At 35.5% G+C, this 16,455-nt stretch overlaps 2 long non-coding RNA genes across 2 annotated transcripts; one reads left to right on the forward strand and one right to left on the reverse strand.

The window, feature by feature from the left end:
* Positions 1 to 96: 96 nt before the first annotated feature.
* LOC136820986 (uncharacterized) lies at positions 97 to 15,745 on the forward strand. Its single transcript, XR_010848671.1, has 3 exons — positions 97 to 153; positions 14,177 to 14,239; positions 15,203 to 15,745. It is a non-coding gene; the product is annotated as an uncharacterized lncRNA (long non-coding RNA).
* LOC136820987 (uncharacterized) lies at positions 2,087 to 4,040 on the reverse strand. The gene is made up of 2 exons (XR_010848672.1): positions 3,370 to 4,040; positions 2,087 to 3,034 (listed from the first exon to the last, which is right to left on the reverse strand). It is a non-coding gene; the product is annotated as an uncharacterized lncRNA (long non-coding RNA).
* Positions 15,746 to 16,455: the final 710 nt, after the last annotated feature.

Genomic DNA, 16,455 nt, shown 5'->3' on the forward strand with positions numbered 1-16,455 from the left:
GTTGCTACTTATATTGATTTCCTAGCTATGCACGGACAGAGAAGGTAGGTTTTCCTAGCTATTCCATCCACGATGGTTGAAATTTTGACAATGACTTGCATTTTGTTTTGTAGCTAGCTGTGCTTTTTTTGCTGAACAAGAAAACAGAAAAAGGTATAAATATTCAAATATCTATGAAAATGTCTAAGAAAAATCATGATGAGCCTTCTTCGGAAGGAATATCTCAGAAATTTATTGAGCCTTCTTCAGTTTCTGATGAAGGAATTTCTCAGAAAATTATTGATGAGCTTTCTTCAGAGGAAGAACAGATAGATCAGGAGAGGTACGTGTACAAAAATGATAGAGGTAATAGAGACTTACATTTTATGAATTTGTGTAGACACCAAGATTCAGTGTATACATGTGCAGTAGACTCATTTTTGGAAATAGCATATACTACGTTTGGCCCATACATTGCTGAAATTGAGACACAGAAGAGCTTATTCTTTGATTTGTTAACAAATTGTTTGAAGTCATACAGTATCATTTTGAATGCAGACATCACAGACAATAGAGAAATGAAGAAAACTTGTCTATTATTCGTCAGCCTGTTTGGGACTTCTTAATTGCAAATTGCACATCTTTTGAAAAACGTGATTGCGATGCTGAGTTTTCTCAGATTTTTTCAGGAAGTATTGTTCGTAATTTTTCAGAGCAAGAGAAAGCTTTATTTGAGACACGTTACAGAATGGAGGGATCATGCCCTAACTGTGGTGAAGAATTAATTCGTCAATGTAGTATATTTTTGAATTACATTTCAGAATTAAACTTAAATCTTTTAGATGACTTTTATAATTGGCAAAATCTTTTAAACCCAGTTATGATTGATAAATCAATAATGTGCAGTAGTTGTGGGAATATTTCTCACGATACATCGCTAGTGTCATTTGTTGCACCTACAATCTACCTTGTAGAATTTGGAGGTGATTACGACCCACGGCATGGCCCGAACATGTTCGGGCCTGTTCGGACCATGCTCGGGCCACAAAAAAGTATTATTAAATCGGCCCGAACATTTTGTTCGGACCATGTTCGGGCCATGTATTTACAATTGATACGGATTTTATTTACCTTTCCTGGTTTATCATCATCCATTCCGTAGGACGGGGTGAATCAGATACCCGGGGTGAATCGGATAATTTGTTTAATCGCCTCTCATACTTCACTGACGATGTCTTTTTCCATTCTGTTTTCAGATCCCGTTCACTGATCGATCAAGCTTTCCGAAAAATATGGCTTCGAAGATTTGGAACATGTTCTTCGGAAATTGAAGAAGAAAACTTTCTGATTTTCGGACCCTTTTTTGAAATACCGAATAAGAAATAATGAAGCGACCGTGATTGAAGATTCCTTTGGCATTGTGTTCTACGAAAGCATATACAATCTTTGGTTCACTAAACAAAAAGCAATGTCTATTCTTCGTATTTTCATTTTAAAGTTAGGGCGGAAAATTGTTCGCGTTAAAACGCGAATCGCCCATTTTCGCCCCAAGTTGAAGGCGTTGCTAAGTGATACAGAACCGAGAAATGGAAAGGAGTTAATTATTGAATAATTAAGAAATATCAAATGCCGTCATCATGTCATTTTTAATTACTGCCACACTATCCGAAGAGGCTTGTTAGTGTTCAGAGTAGCTAGAACTCATTGTTCATGTGAATACAACGTCTTTGTATATTTTGTATAGTGATAATTTAGCAGTTTATATGTTATGTATTATTTTACAGAAGAAGATAGTGGGAAGGGTAAGGCTACAAACACTTTACAACAGGATAAGAACGTTTATTAAAGAAATGGACGCCTCGATCTCTCGTCCTACCTATGAAATGTCTTTGACGAAATGGATTATTTCTAAAGCCTTGATAATGAGACAGGGTACAGTATGAAGCAAGACATAATTTCCCGTTCGTTCATATGCTGTTCATTCTCTCGGAGGTCTCGCACCCCCTGGCTTAAATCATCTCTGAGACAGGGGTGCAAATATTTCTGCAAGCGGAAATTGGAAAAAGGGGCAAACAAGTAGGACACGGTGGAGACCCTTCCTAGTGGAACAATTGGCAATAAATAATCGGCCCGGTGAGAAAATATGCCCCAGACATTTAAGAACCCGAGAAATTTTTATTTTCTATTTTCCTTACCGTTTTTTTATTATCCTTCATTTTCCAAAAGGGTATAAAAGTTCTCACCGGGCACTGAGAGAGACAATGTTATAAAGTATTTTCTTTCGCTAAGAAAAGGATAAAAAGTACATATTTTCCAAATAAGAGCTTAAAAAGTTTGCTGCCAACTACGAGAGTATACTATGCATCTGAGCATTGAATATCATATAGAATTGATACTGTCTCCTGTCTTTGTGTTCATGGTGAGTCCACGCTGGATCTGAATTCTTTAAGTGCCACCATATAATACCCCTGTCTCAGTAACTCAGTGAAAATTTGAAATCGACCATCGGAGAAGTTATGAAACAAGTAAAACGTCACACACGCCGGGTCTGTATTTTTAATTTCTTAATTCTCGCTGGAGTACGGAAGAATTCACTTTTAAGCATTATTCCTAGAATTTATTAATAATTTTTTTCGATTTTGACCGGGTTGACCTAGTTGCAGTAGAGGTGTCAAAATACCGACAGTTCTCCAATAAGGCCATAACATTTGATACGAATACTTTTGCTTGCTTTGTTTTTGTATTTTTGGAATCTTCCTTAAATTCTGCGTCGATCTGTATACAATTTGTAGGCACTTAAAGCAGAACCAAGGCCACCGGAGCTTTTGAAAGTCACTTTCGATGAAAAAAAAGGTTGACAGTGAACGTGTTAGAGTTCATTCTTTGTAATTTTTTTCACCAGTTTTCATCGAGACGGGATCTGTGACCGGGTCACTGATACAGGGGTGTATCATACGTTTTCTCTTATCATTTTGTCCACAAATCTTAGAGTTAACCAGAGCGTTATTGATAATCTTCTCCCGTCTCTCAGGTATCTAAGATTGTTCAGTACCACCTGAAATAACGGGAAAACAAAAATATACGATGATCAGGTTAATTTCTCTACTCTTTTTATCGGCTCAGCTATATCACACCCAGTATCACTGCGAATAAACTGGAAAAAGTTAGCTTTTCATAGGGCATTAGTAGAAGTCCAGTGGATACTTGATACAGGGGTATTCTATGGACGCTCTAAACGTCAAAACAACGTTCTTTTATAATGTCCGTAAAACGACGGAATATGTACACTGGGTTTTTTGGGCGAATTTTCTATCAACCTAACCTAGCCTGTGAATGTGAAACAGGGGTGTGGGTATGCTAGACTCTTCTGGGGTTAAAAGAAATACGCACCTGCTGGGTATGATATTTTTCTGCTTTTAAATTCAATGCTATCTATCGTGTAACCGCGGAATATAACGACCATATAACTAACGACCATGTGTTTGTTGACTCTATCGGTCGATGCTTCGATGAAAATTTGATATTTTCGTAAGTTGTCCAGTTTCTCTAATGCTCTTCTTTCTTAATAATTTATTTACTTCTCCCTTTTTATTTTCCTCTGGAACGAAACGCAAGCGTCAAAAATTTAAAAACAAACAAACTTGGATTTAGCTAATGTAGTCAGACCTTTCATAACCGTTTCATTTTCTTACATCGCACTTTCTATCGTGCTCCTCAACCAAACTTTTCATAGCGCACACTAATTAAACTTTTATTATCAATGATACTTAACGTACTACCCAAAATAGATATCCCTTAGGTATTACATTTTTATGACGCTCCATCTAATGAATAATTAGTTAGTGAAAATCGTATAAATTGAAACGAGAAAAGGGAACGGGATAAAGAATAAAAAGAAGACCATATTATGTAAGATTCAAATCATTCTTTTTAATAATTTTCCTAACTTAATTGGAAAATAGATGATTAACTTTTATATTTGAACAATATATATTTGAATAAAGATGAAGATTTTTGAATTTGTTTGCTAAAATAAGGAATTCAAAATATTAATATTGGGTCCTGAAATTACACGCGCGATCGTAACAAGTTTTCGAAAATCTGGCCCGAACATGGTCCGAAACTGCGCGGGCCCGCGCGGGCCACGCGCGGGCCATTTTAAAAAAAGTATTAATCAAGAGGCCCGAACATGTTCGGGCCATGCCGTGGGTCGTAGGTGATTATGATATAGAATTTGGACAGAATTTGGTTTTAAATGATCAAAACTATGTGCTGAGAGGTCTTGTTAGACATAAAGGAGCCCACTTTTCATGTGCTGTATTAGATGGTAACAATTGGATCTATATTGATGATTTACATGAAAAAACATTTTGTTGCGAAAGCTTGCGTCAACTTTATGAGATTCAAAAAGATGGATGGTTTTTTTGCATTTACATAAAGGAAAACATTTCTGATCAAACTAATTTTGTACATTTTGAGATAGCTAGCACTTTGAGGAAAAGAAAGATGGGCAAAGATGATTTAAAGGACTATCCATTAAGAAGCAAAAGCAAAAAAATTGAGGAAGATAAAGCTGAGATCGATAAAAGATATTATGCAAATAATAAGGAACATATTAATTTGAAAAGGAAGAATTATTACAAAAACAACTGTGAGGATAAAAAAACTATTATGAAAAGACAAAGACAAGCGTAAGGAATATTTAGCCAAAACAAAAGATTTGCAAAAACAAAAGCGTCAGGAATATTTCGCCAAAACTAAAGATTTGCGTAAAGAAAAACAAAAAGAATATTATGAGAAGAATAAAGATAAAATAAAGGCTCAACGTGAGCGTAATCATGATAAAACAAAAGATTTGCGTAAAGAAAAACAAAAAGAATATTATGAGAAGAATAAAGAAAAAATAAAGGCTCAGCAGCGTGAACGTAATCATGATAAAACAAAAGATTTGCGTAAAGAGAAACAAAAAGAATATTATGAGAAACAAAAAGAATATTATGAGAAGAATAAAGAGAAAATAAAGGCTCAGCAGCGTGAACGTAATCATGCTAAAAAAAGGCAAAATACAGAAAAGAATGGCGACTTTTTGGGTGATCAATTTCACAAAAAATTAGAAATGACTATTTTTCAGTGCAACACTTGTAAGGAAGGCTGGCCACTTTGTAAGACTCCAAATGATAAAAGTAATTATGAATGCGTACGATGTAAAAGAGAAAAACTCGGCCAAAGAAATTTAGTATTGAAAATGATATGATTCCAAGTAAAGTTCCACTGGAACTGCAAGGTTTAACACAGGTTGAAGAAATGCTTATTGCTAGAGCATTTCCTATTATTCAAGTTTATACTAAGCCAAATGGAGGGCAAAAAGCTTATAAAGGACATGTTCTAACTTTACCGCATGATGTTCAGCACATTGCTAATGTTTTGCCAAGATATCCCAGTGATATACCAGTTATCGTTTTTAAAATTGACGGGAAAGATAACAGATCAAGAGACCTAAGAGTGCGGAGACAAAAAGTTCTTGATGCATTAGTGTGGCTAACCGGAAAGAATAGTATGGGGGAACCAAATAACCCAAGGTACCAAAATGTGACTATTGATAGAAGTAGATTTGATAAATTGCCTGAAGATGATTATTTGCAAATGCCAATGAATGTAGACTTCAATCAAGAAGAGGTTGAAGATGATGATTTAGATAATGAGGGGGGTGCATGTCACTAGTCCGACACTTTCTAGTCCGACAGCAAAATAGTCCGAATCTATAAAATAAATTTAGAATTTAGAAGTCTTTTTTTTCGATGTCATTTTTGTCCGAAAACGAAAGATTTTACAGTGTCGAATGTTGAATAAGGGTTTTTTTACTGAGATAATATTAATAAAAGTTCATTTTGGCATTTTGACATAATTAGAAATAAAGGACCAATCAAATTTGCTTAGAAATAATTTATAGCAAAAAGAATGCACCACCTTTAACTTTAAGGGTCCCTTTTTGCATGTTCAGAATTATGAAGCTTCCCAAAATTTAAGAAAAGTTGGGTTTAGGGGCCCAACCATTGAGTTTCAAGCCCGAAGGGCTAGAGGTCAATCTCTTTGGTAGGATTTGAAGCCAACAAATCCTACCAAAGTTGCGCGGTCTTGAGCGACCCGCCTGGTTTTTACACAAATGACAGATTGAAACTAAAATTTACCGCTTAATTTCGAAAAAAATATCACTCGAAAACAAAGGAATTGCTAGATTCAATCCGTCATCAAAAATACGGCACATATTTTAAGGCTTCAATTTTTCTTGCCTGAGAAAGGTTAGAGATTGACCTCTAGCCCTTCGGGCTTGAAACTCAATGGGCCCAACCTCAAAGTCGGAACTTTGGATTTTTATAAGCACGTGGTTGCTTATAAAAGATGTGCCTCCTTTTCGGCGATTCATATTTCGTTTTACATGTTTTTTTTGACTCGTTGTCGGACAAAATTGTTGTCGGAATACTGACGCATTCGTCAAATCCAACGTCGGACATTTTTACTGTCGGACTAGAAAGTGTCGGACTACTGACGACCTCCCAATGAGGGAATTCTTCCTGATTTTGGTCCAAATTCTGAGGATAGTGAAGAAAAAACTTATGATTGCAATACTGAAATGGGGAGTTTTATTCCAATTAAAGTAAAAACTAAGAAAGAAAAAGATATAATTAATGATTCAATTTTGAATCCAGAATCTGTTAAGATAGGCAACGAGCCTTTAAATGAGTTCACTACAGAGTATTTGGCTACTTTAGCTTTTCCAACACTTTTCCCAGATGGTAAAGGAGATCCAACCAATTCAAGCATCAGAAGGTCTATTGCTAAAAGTGATACAGAATCTTTTTCTGAAAAGATTAAACATTTGATAAAATTTGCTGAAATGATAGATGGGAAATGGGTATACAGATTTGCAGCCCATCCTCGATTTGGGTTTTGGGCTTACAATATGCTTTATCGTAGACGTCTGTTGGGACAAGGAAGTTTTTACTTGAAGCAAAATCCAGGAGAAGCTAATTTGACAATTAATGAATTACAGGATATGGTTAGAGAAGGTAGTCATGCTACAATCATGAAAAAGCTAATGAGATATGCGAAGAATGTAACAGGTACAAATGCGTACTGGAATCAGGCTAAAGAAGAATTAAAAGCTACAATTAGTCAGGTTGGTTCTCCAACAATTTTTTGGACTCTGTCATGTGCTGAATTCCATTGGCCAGAATATCATGCATTATTTTCAAATGATAATGATAGCTCAAGTGATACATTGCGAGAAAATATTATTAATAATCCTCATTTGATAGACTGGTTTTTTACTGTCAGAGTTGAAAACTTTGTTAAACTTTGGCTTTATGAGACCTTAGGTGCTGAATGGCACTGGTACAGATTTGAATATGCTGTTATGAGAGGCTCTATCCACTGTCATGGGGTAGCAAAACTTAAAAATGACCCAGGATTGTGCTCTCTTACTCAAAAGGCTTTAGAAGGACATATAGCTGAGAAAGAATTACTAGATTCTGAATTTGAGGATAATGTCAAAGTTGAGCTTGAAACTAAAGTCAATGAAGGAAAAGCAGCAGAAAGGGAAGTTACTGAATATGTTGATTCTATTGTGACAGCTTGTAACCCCTGTACTCCTGAAGAAGGCTGGGTAAAACCGAAAGTGCACCCATGCAAAAAAAAAGTTTGAAGACATTGATGAAAATGAGCTTGACAATGATTATGCAAATTTAGTAAATAGTGTTCAGAGGCATACTAAGTGCAGTACAGCCTATTGCTTACGTAAAAAGAATGATGATGAACAATATTGTAGATTCAATTTTCCTTTTGAGGATTGCAATGAAACTTATATTGAATTTGAAGAATTGAATTCAAAGAAATATGGTAAGCAGTACAGACAAAAATTGTATTAAAAAGAAACGACTCAAGAGTAAACAGGCATCAGAGATTGCAATTGCACTCATGGAGAGCTAATTGCGATATACAACCAATTATAGATTACAATGCATGTTTAGAATATCTTGCTAAGTATGCCTCAAAGGCAGAAAAAATATCAGATGTTGCTCGAGACGCTTTTGTTTCTGTGTGTGAGAATTTAAAAGGAACTGAACAAATGAGATCTGTTATTCAGAAATTAATGATTTAGAGCTGTCGGGGAAAGAGATTTTAGTATACAAGAGGTAATGCACCATATATTATCATTAAAACTGGTCAGTTCATCTTTTCAAGTTGTTAATGTTTCGGTTGACGGATCTCGAAAGGTTGAAATCAATAATGAGGATGTCCTTACTGAAGCTTCAACTGTTGATAATTATGCTAACAGGGCTAACCTTGAAGGATGTGATGCATTCGTTTTAGATAGCAATTTTATGCAATTTGTTTCAAACTATTCAGTGCAAAAAGATGTTTTGAAAAAACGTAGAAGCCAGTTATTGTTAGAGCCTTCCCAACACCATCATTTGATCCAAAAGGACCTAATTTTTATGTATTTTGCAAATACCAACTGCTAAAATACAAACCATGGAGGACCAGGATTAGTGATGCTTGGGATGGTTTAAGTGAGAATGATACTGATATGTTTTGCCAAAAATGGAATGAGTTTTTGCAAACTGATTTAGGTCAAAGTGTTGTCCCTATGGAGAAGAGAATTTAATAATGCTGAATTATATTTTGAAAGGTCAGAAACTGATGAGTTTGAAGAGAATGTTGAAGGGGAACGTGAAGAATGGATGCACTTAGCTGATTTATGTGCGAATAACAACGAAATTAATCAAGATGAGCCATCTCATAACGATTTAGAATATTGGCAGCGTTGTTACTAAAAGTGGTAACGGTAGGTAACGGTAGGTAACGATAGGTAACGATAGGTAACGACAAGTAACGGTAGGTAACGATGAAGTAACGGTCAGTAACGATGAAGTAACGCAAGTAACGAGGGGTAACGAAAAAGTAACGAAGTAACGATGGGGAAAAAGCTGAAAATGGTGGCCCTGAGGTGTCGAACTATCAAAATTTGTTAATTTCTACACCAGAGCTAATGGTCAGACCTAACGACTCAGTTAAATCTATTCAAGGCATTTTGGAAAGCTGATGATTGTACATCATAGGATCTGATCGTTCTGGTGAATATGACTGTGGAGATGATAAATGCAATCGTTTTTATTGTAAGTTGGTGTTTGTGAATAAACTGAAAGATTTGACGGCTTTGGTGAATCAATGGTGTTGGTCAATGCAATGATGAAATAAATGGTGCTGGTCAATGTAGCGATGGAATCAATGGTGCTGGTCAATACAATAATGGAATCAATAGTGCTGGTCAATGCAATGATGGAATCAATGGTGCTGGTCAATGCAATGATTGAATCAAAGGTGCTGGTCAATGCAATGATGGAAACAATGGTGCTGGTCAATACAATGAAAGAATCAATGGCGCTGGTCAATGAAATGATGGAATCAATGGTGCTGGTCAATACAATGATGGAATCAATGGTGCTGGTCAATACAATAATGGAATCAATGGTGCTGGTCAATGCAATGATGGAATCAATGGTGCTGGTCAATACAAATGATGGAATCAATGGAGCTGGTCAATGCAATGATAGAAACAATGGTGCTGGTCAATGCAATGATGAAATCAATGGTGCTGGAATCAATAGTGCTGGTGAATGCAATGATGGAATCAATGGTGCTGGTGAATGCAATGATGGAATCAATGGTTCTGGTGAATTCAATGGTGGAATCGATTGTGGTGCACTGGTGTACGCCCAATGGCACTGTTATGCAGGTGAATACAAGTTAGGGATTGTGCATTTTTTGTAAGCATCATCTTTATAAGAAATCCATCGATAATTTTCGATTCAAGGGGTATTGACTTTCGGTGATTGGTTCATTCAAAGCAAGTTAGGGATTGTGCAAAATGTGAGAATATTTATTTTTCTTATAAGCATCATCTTTATAAGAATACAATCCATAACTATTAATCCAAGGGGTATTGACTTTCGGTGATTGGTTCATTCAAAGCAAGTTAGGGATTGTGCAAAATGTGAGCATATTTATTTTTCTTATAAGCATCATTTTTATAAGAATACAATCAATAACTTTTGATTCAAGGGGTATTGACTTTCGGCGATTGGTTCTTTCAAAGCAAGTTAGGGATTGTGCAAAATGTGAGCATATTTATTTTTCTTATAAGCACCATCTTTATAAGAATACAATCAATAACTTTTAATTCAAGGGGGTATTGACTTTTGGTAAGTAAGTCAGGGATATGTGCAGTATGTCTCGGGAGTTTAAGTATAGCAAAACTAATCCGATTAAAGTATCTAGTTTACCTTAAGGGAACTAATTTTTCGCTAATTTTCGGGTTTTTTAGCAAAATTCAAATTTTGCCAAATTTTCTCAAAGATTTGAATAATCCCTAGGAAAATGAAAGAAATTTGTCCAATGATGGGTAAAAGCGCGAAAATTAATTCCCGATTAATTCCCGCGAAATGCCATTTTTTGAATGAACCAATCACCAAAATTCAAAACTTTCAAAGGTTATGGATTGTAATCTTATAAAGATGATGCTTATAAGAAAAATAAATATGCTCACATTTTGCACAATCCCCAACTTGCTTTGAATGAACCAATCGCCGAAAGTCAATACCCCTTGGATTAAAAGTTATGGATCGCATTCTTATAAAGATGATGCTTATAAGAAAAATAAATATGATCACATTTTGCACAATCCCTAACTTGCTTTGAAAGAACCAATCGCCAAAAGTCAATACCCCTCCTTGAATTACAAGTTATGGATTGCATTCTTAAATAGATGATGCTTATAAGAAAAATAAATATGCTCACGTTTTGCACAACCCCTAACTTGCTTTGAAAGAACCAATCGCTGAAAGTCAATACCCCTTGAATCAAAAGTTATTGATTGTATTCTTATAAAGATAATGCTTATAAGAAAAATAAATATGCTCACATTTTGCACAAACCCCAAGTTGCTTTGAATGAACCCATCGCCGAAAGTCAATACCCCTTGAATAAAAAGTTATGGATTGTATTCTTATAAAGATGATGCTTATAAGAAAAATGAATATGCTCACATTTTGCACAAACCCCAAGTTGCTCTGAATGAACCAATCGCCGAAAGTCAATACCCCTTGAATCAAAAGTTATTGATTGTATTCTTATAAAGAAAATGCTTATAAGAAAAATAAATATGCTCACATTTTGCACAATCCCTAACTTGCTTTGAAAGAACCCATCACCGAAAGTCAATATCCCTTGGATCAAAAGTTATTGATTGTATTCTTATAAAGATGGTGCTTATAAGAAAAATAAATATGCTCACATTTTGCACAAACCCTAAGTTGCTTTGAATGAACCTATCGCCGAAAGTCAATACCCCTTGGATTAAAAGTTATGGATTGTATTCTTATAAAGATGGTGCCTATAAGAAAAATAAAAATGCTCACATTTTGCACAATCCCTAACTTGCTTTGAAAGAACCCATCGCCGGAAGTCAATACCCCTTGAATCGAAAATTATAGACGGATTTCTTATAAAAATGATGCTTACAAAAAATGCACAATCCCAAACTTGCATTCACCTACACAACTGTACCATTGGGCGTACACCAGTACACCACCATCGATTCCACCATTGAATTCACCAGAACCATTGATTCCATCATTGCACTGACCAGCACCATTGATTCCATCACTGTGTTGACCAGCACCATTGATTCCATCATTGCATTGACCAGCACCATTGATTCCATCACTGTATTGACCAGCACCATTGATTCCATCATTGCATTGACCAGCACCATTGTTCCATCATTTCATTGACCAGCACCATTGATTCCATCACTGTATTGACCAGCACCATTGATTTCATCATTGTATTGACCAGCACCATCGATTCCACCATTGAATTCACCAGAACCATTGATTCCATCATTGCACTGACCAGCACCATTGATTCCATCATTGTATTGACCAGCACCATTGATTCCATTATTGCATTGACCAGCACCATTGATTCCATCGCTGTATTGACCAGCACCATTGATTCCATCATTGCATTGACCAGCACCATTGATTCCATCACTGTATTGACCAGCACCATTGATTCTGTCATTTCATTGACCAACACCATTGATTCACCAAAGTCGTTAAATCTTTCAGTTTATTCACAAACACCAATTTACAATAAAAACGACTGGATTTATTATCTCCACAGTCATATTCACCAGAACGATCAGATCTTGCTGTACAATCATCAGATTTCCAAAATTCTTGAATGGATTAACCAGAGTCGTTAGGTTCGCCCAAAATCACCGGAACCATTAGATCTGGTGCAGAAATTAACAAATTTTGATAGTTCGACACTCCAGGGCCACCATTTTCAGCTTTTTCCCCATCGTTACTTCGTTACTTTTTCGTTACCCCTCGTTACTTGCGTTACTTCATCGTTACCGATCGTTACTTCATCGTTACCTGTCGTTACCTACCGTTACTTGCCGTTACCTATCGTTACCTATCGTTACCTACCGTTACCACTTTTAGTAACAACGTATTGGCAGTCTTGTAGAAATAATTACACTGAAGAGCAGATTGGAAATATGGTTTCTTGGCTTGACAAAAGAAAAGCCGAAATGTCTGAGAACCCAGTTGAACAAGTGTTTGAACTAAAAGTAGACTCCCTTAATGAGTCGCAAAGAAAAGCATTTGATATATTATTAGATCATGATATGAATCAGAGAGATCAGCTATTCATGATGATTACCGGGTTAGCAGGGAGTGGAAAAAGTTACTTAATTAATAACATTAGAGCTTTACTGAAAGAGAAATGTATTGTATCAGCCTACTTTGGAATAGCTGCATTTAATATTAATGGTAAGACTTTGCATTCTTTATTGAATCTTCCAATAAGAGGAAAAAACCGAAACGATTTGAAGGGTCCTGCACTCTTACGACTACAAGAAAGACTCAGTGGAATTAGATATATGATTATTGATGAGTATTCTGTTGTTGGTCAAAATATGCTAGGATGGATAGATAAACGGTGTAGACAAGGAACAGGTGAATCAGACAAAGCTTTTGGTGGAATATCTATAATCTTGGTAGGAGACATTGCTCAATTACCCCCTGTTGGAGATGAAGTATTGTATCATAAGAAACCTAGAAGTGAAATTGGTACATTAGGTTTTTGCATGTATAGAAGGTTTACGACTGTGATAAAGCTGACAGTAAATGAAAGATCTAAAGGTGATGATTTTGAGCAGGTAAAATTCAAAGCTGCCTTATTGAGATTAAGAAACGGTGATTCAACTGAGGAAGATTGGCAGATGTTCTTATCTAGGACACCTGCCAATTTGACTAATAATTTAAATTTAAAAGACTTTGTGAAATTATCTTTTTCAAATGAGAAAGTTGCTTCCGATAACCATGAAGCATTGATGAGCTTAAATATCCCAGTGGCACAAATTAATGCAAGACACAGTAATAAAGAATCAGCTAAACTTTCTTCAGACGACATGGGTGGATTAGAACCTAAGGTATTTTTAAGCATCGGTGCAAGAGTAATGTTGACTAGAAACCTTTGGACAGACCAAGGACTTTGTAATGGGTCAATGGGAATAGTTAAAGATATTATTTATCAAGAAGGAGATTCTCCTCCAAACCTACCTATAGCTGTTATTGTTCAATTTGACTCTTTTTATAAAGGACCAAGTATATGCGAAGACCAGCCTCGCTGTGTTCCGATTATTCCTTTAACAAATTCTTCAGACCTTCGCGGTACATCGCATGAGCGACAACAGCTACCTTTGAGATTGTCTTGGGCAATAACTATTCACAAGTCTCAAGGATTAACTTGAATAAAGCATGGATTGATTTAGGAAATACAGAAAGATTTATTGGTTTAGCGTATGTTGGGATCTCAAGAGTGAGAAAGCTAAAAGATATGATAATCGAGCCAATGACATTAGAGCGATTACAAGATATTAAGAAAAGGAAAAATTTTAAATTTAGAGAATTAGAAGAACAGAAAATTAACGGTTTGGCACTAGAAACTGAGGCGAGATTGATTTGATAAGGGTGTACATTGATGAGAACTAAACGTTTTTAATGACTGGGTGGGTGGTAATACATTTTCAAAATTGTAAATAATGATTTTTTTCTATTTAAAGCTCGATTTGAAATACATGTCACAAACACAATTCAATGATGCTTCTACATGACACTTCCTAAAGGTAAGAGTGTTATTTTAGTTGTCGTGAGTGTTTTTTCAGTGCAACAGTATAATTTGTAGAGTTATGTCTTATGTTATAGTGGTACTACTTTTTTCACGTTACATGGCAACAGAAGTCGCCCAAAGCTACACCTCTCAAATTTTGAGCCTTTTTAGGTGAAGAACCAGAATCAATCAAAACATCCCTTTGAACAGGCTTAATCTAGCAGAAAGGTTTATATAGTAAAGGGAATTTTGTTCGATTTTTTGGAATCGCTTGACTGTTTTGTTAGAAGCACTTGTTATACATTTTTGGAAAGCTAAGGGGTAGGGGAATCGAAATTACTATGTTTCCAATTTTTTTTCGGACACTTTGGTGTGATTTTCGGACAAATATGACGGTCTCAGGCAAAAATCATAGGGTTAAAAATTAACGAAAATTTTAGCTCGAGAAAACGGAGACCTGTTGTATATTTTTGGAAAGCTCTCAAAAAATTAAGATTAGAGATATATTGCAAGTATAGGTGATTTCAGTACCTAACTCAAGATATTGAGCTTCAAAAAGCGCAAAAACTGGACAAAATAGCTGTTTCTGGCTGAAAAGCACGGTTTTCAAGGGTTAATATCTCGATTTAGGTACAGAAATCACCTATACTTGCAATATATCTCTAATCTTAATTTTTTGAGAGCTTTCCAAAAATATACAACAGGTCTCCGTTTTCTCGAGCTAAAATTTTCGTTAATTTTTAACCCTATGATTTTTGCCTGAGACCGTCATATTTGTCCGAAAATCACACCAAAGTGTCCGAAAAAAAATTGGAAACATAGTAATTTCGATTCCCCTACCCCTTAGCTTTCCAAATATGTATAACAAGTGCTTCTAACAAAACAGTCTAGCGATTTTACAAAATGCCCTCTACTAATAGTGACATAATGGCTCATTTTTAACAATTTTAAATGATTTGATTTTTTTCTCCGTTTTTAGGTCATTTTCAAGCTTATCAACAAAACGAGAAAATGATTTCAATAATCAACCTTCGTATCGTTATTTCACAATTTGACCTCTAGCATGTTCCGTCAATTCGATGCTATTTGTTCAACCATTTTCCTTGATGTTCCTGATGCGTGTATTAATTCAGATCAGTTATTTATATCGACTACATGATAACAAGTACAACGGGTTATGAATAATTTACATTCAACAAATAAACCTTAACGTTATCAATTCACAGCAGTTATATATTAACTACATGAATGCTGTATTTCTATCTACAACAGATTACGAATAGGTTAGATTCAACAAAACCTAAACGTTATAAATGTTGTTGACTTCGGATATACACAAAGATGCTGATACAATGATGCTTATTTCCCTGATAGTAGACTGGTGTTTTTGGTCTTTAACTATTTTAAATGTCATACCACACAACGTGGTAGTTGGAAATTGAATTGTGTTGAGACGGACTTATCAATATTTTAAAGCAGGAAGCATATTTTTATAGAGACTTCTTTCCATTTTAAACGATAATATTTTATTAACACGAAAAATACTAATTTTAATACAATACATGCCTACTCTTACGTTCCAAATAAACGCCCCCCCTTGTTAAATTTTTCGAAAATTTTCTAACCCCCCGGACCTTATTAGGACCCCCCCCGTTTATCAATCTCTAAGAATAGTTTCAGCTGTCAAAGAGAAGGCCCCTTATTTTGCTCTAAATAGCCTGATTTTATTTTCAATGATTAATTATTCCAAAGTAATCTTGAGGTTGAGTCAGAATATACTCCTCAGTTGTCACGTCCTACTGCCGGACTTTAAGGATGACAGCCAAGAAAAGGACTTTACATCTAATTTCAACTTTAGAACATAATGTTGTTTTAAAAGGCTTTTATCGTCGTAACTAAATGTTACTTATCAAATTATAATGGCTGGCAATAAATATTTAACTCCGGCGGTTTCGGGGCATTTATAGCTTCAGCTAACTGCTAGTATTAATGATATTTGAATTGTTTCAAAATTGGAAAATGTTATATCGGATGGCCAAAAGTCACCTCACCTTCTTTTCTTTTCTTTCCTATCTCTTATCCTATTTTTCTCTTTTCTGACTGTCTGAGTTTCTGAGACTTAGTTCCTCATTTCTGACTGAGTTTTCATACCTGTCAATCAATTGTCCATCAATTTCGACCTGTCTAATTTTCGCACCGAGTGGGAATCGAACCACCACCAAAGAAAGACCT

This window comes from Clytia hemisphaerica, unplaced genomic scaffold (assembly GCF_902728285.1).
Source record: "Clytia hemisphaerica strain Z4C2 unplaced genomic scaffold, Clytia hemisphaerica genome assembly, whole genome shotgun sequence".
NCBI lineage: Eukaryota > Metazoa > Cnidaria > Hydrozoa > Leptothecata > Clytiidae > Clytia > Clytia hemisphaerica.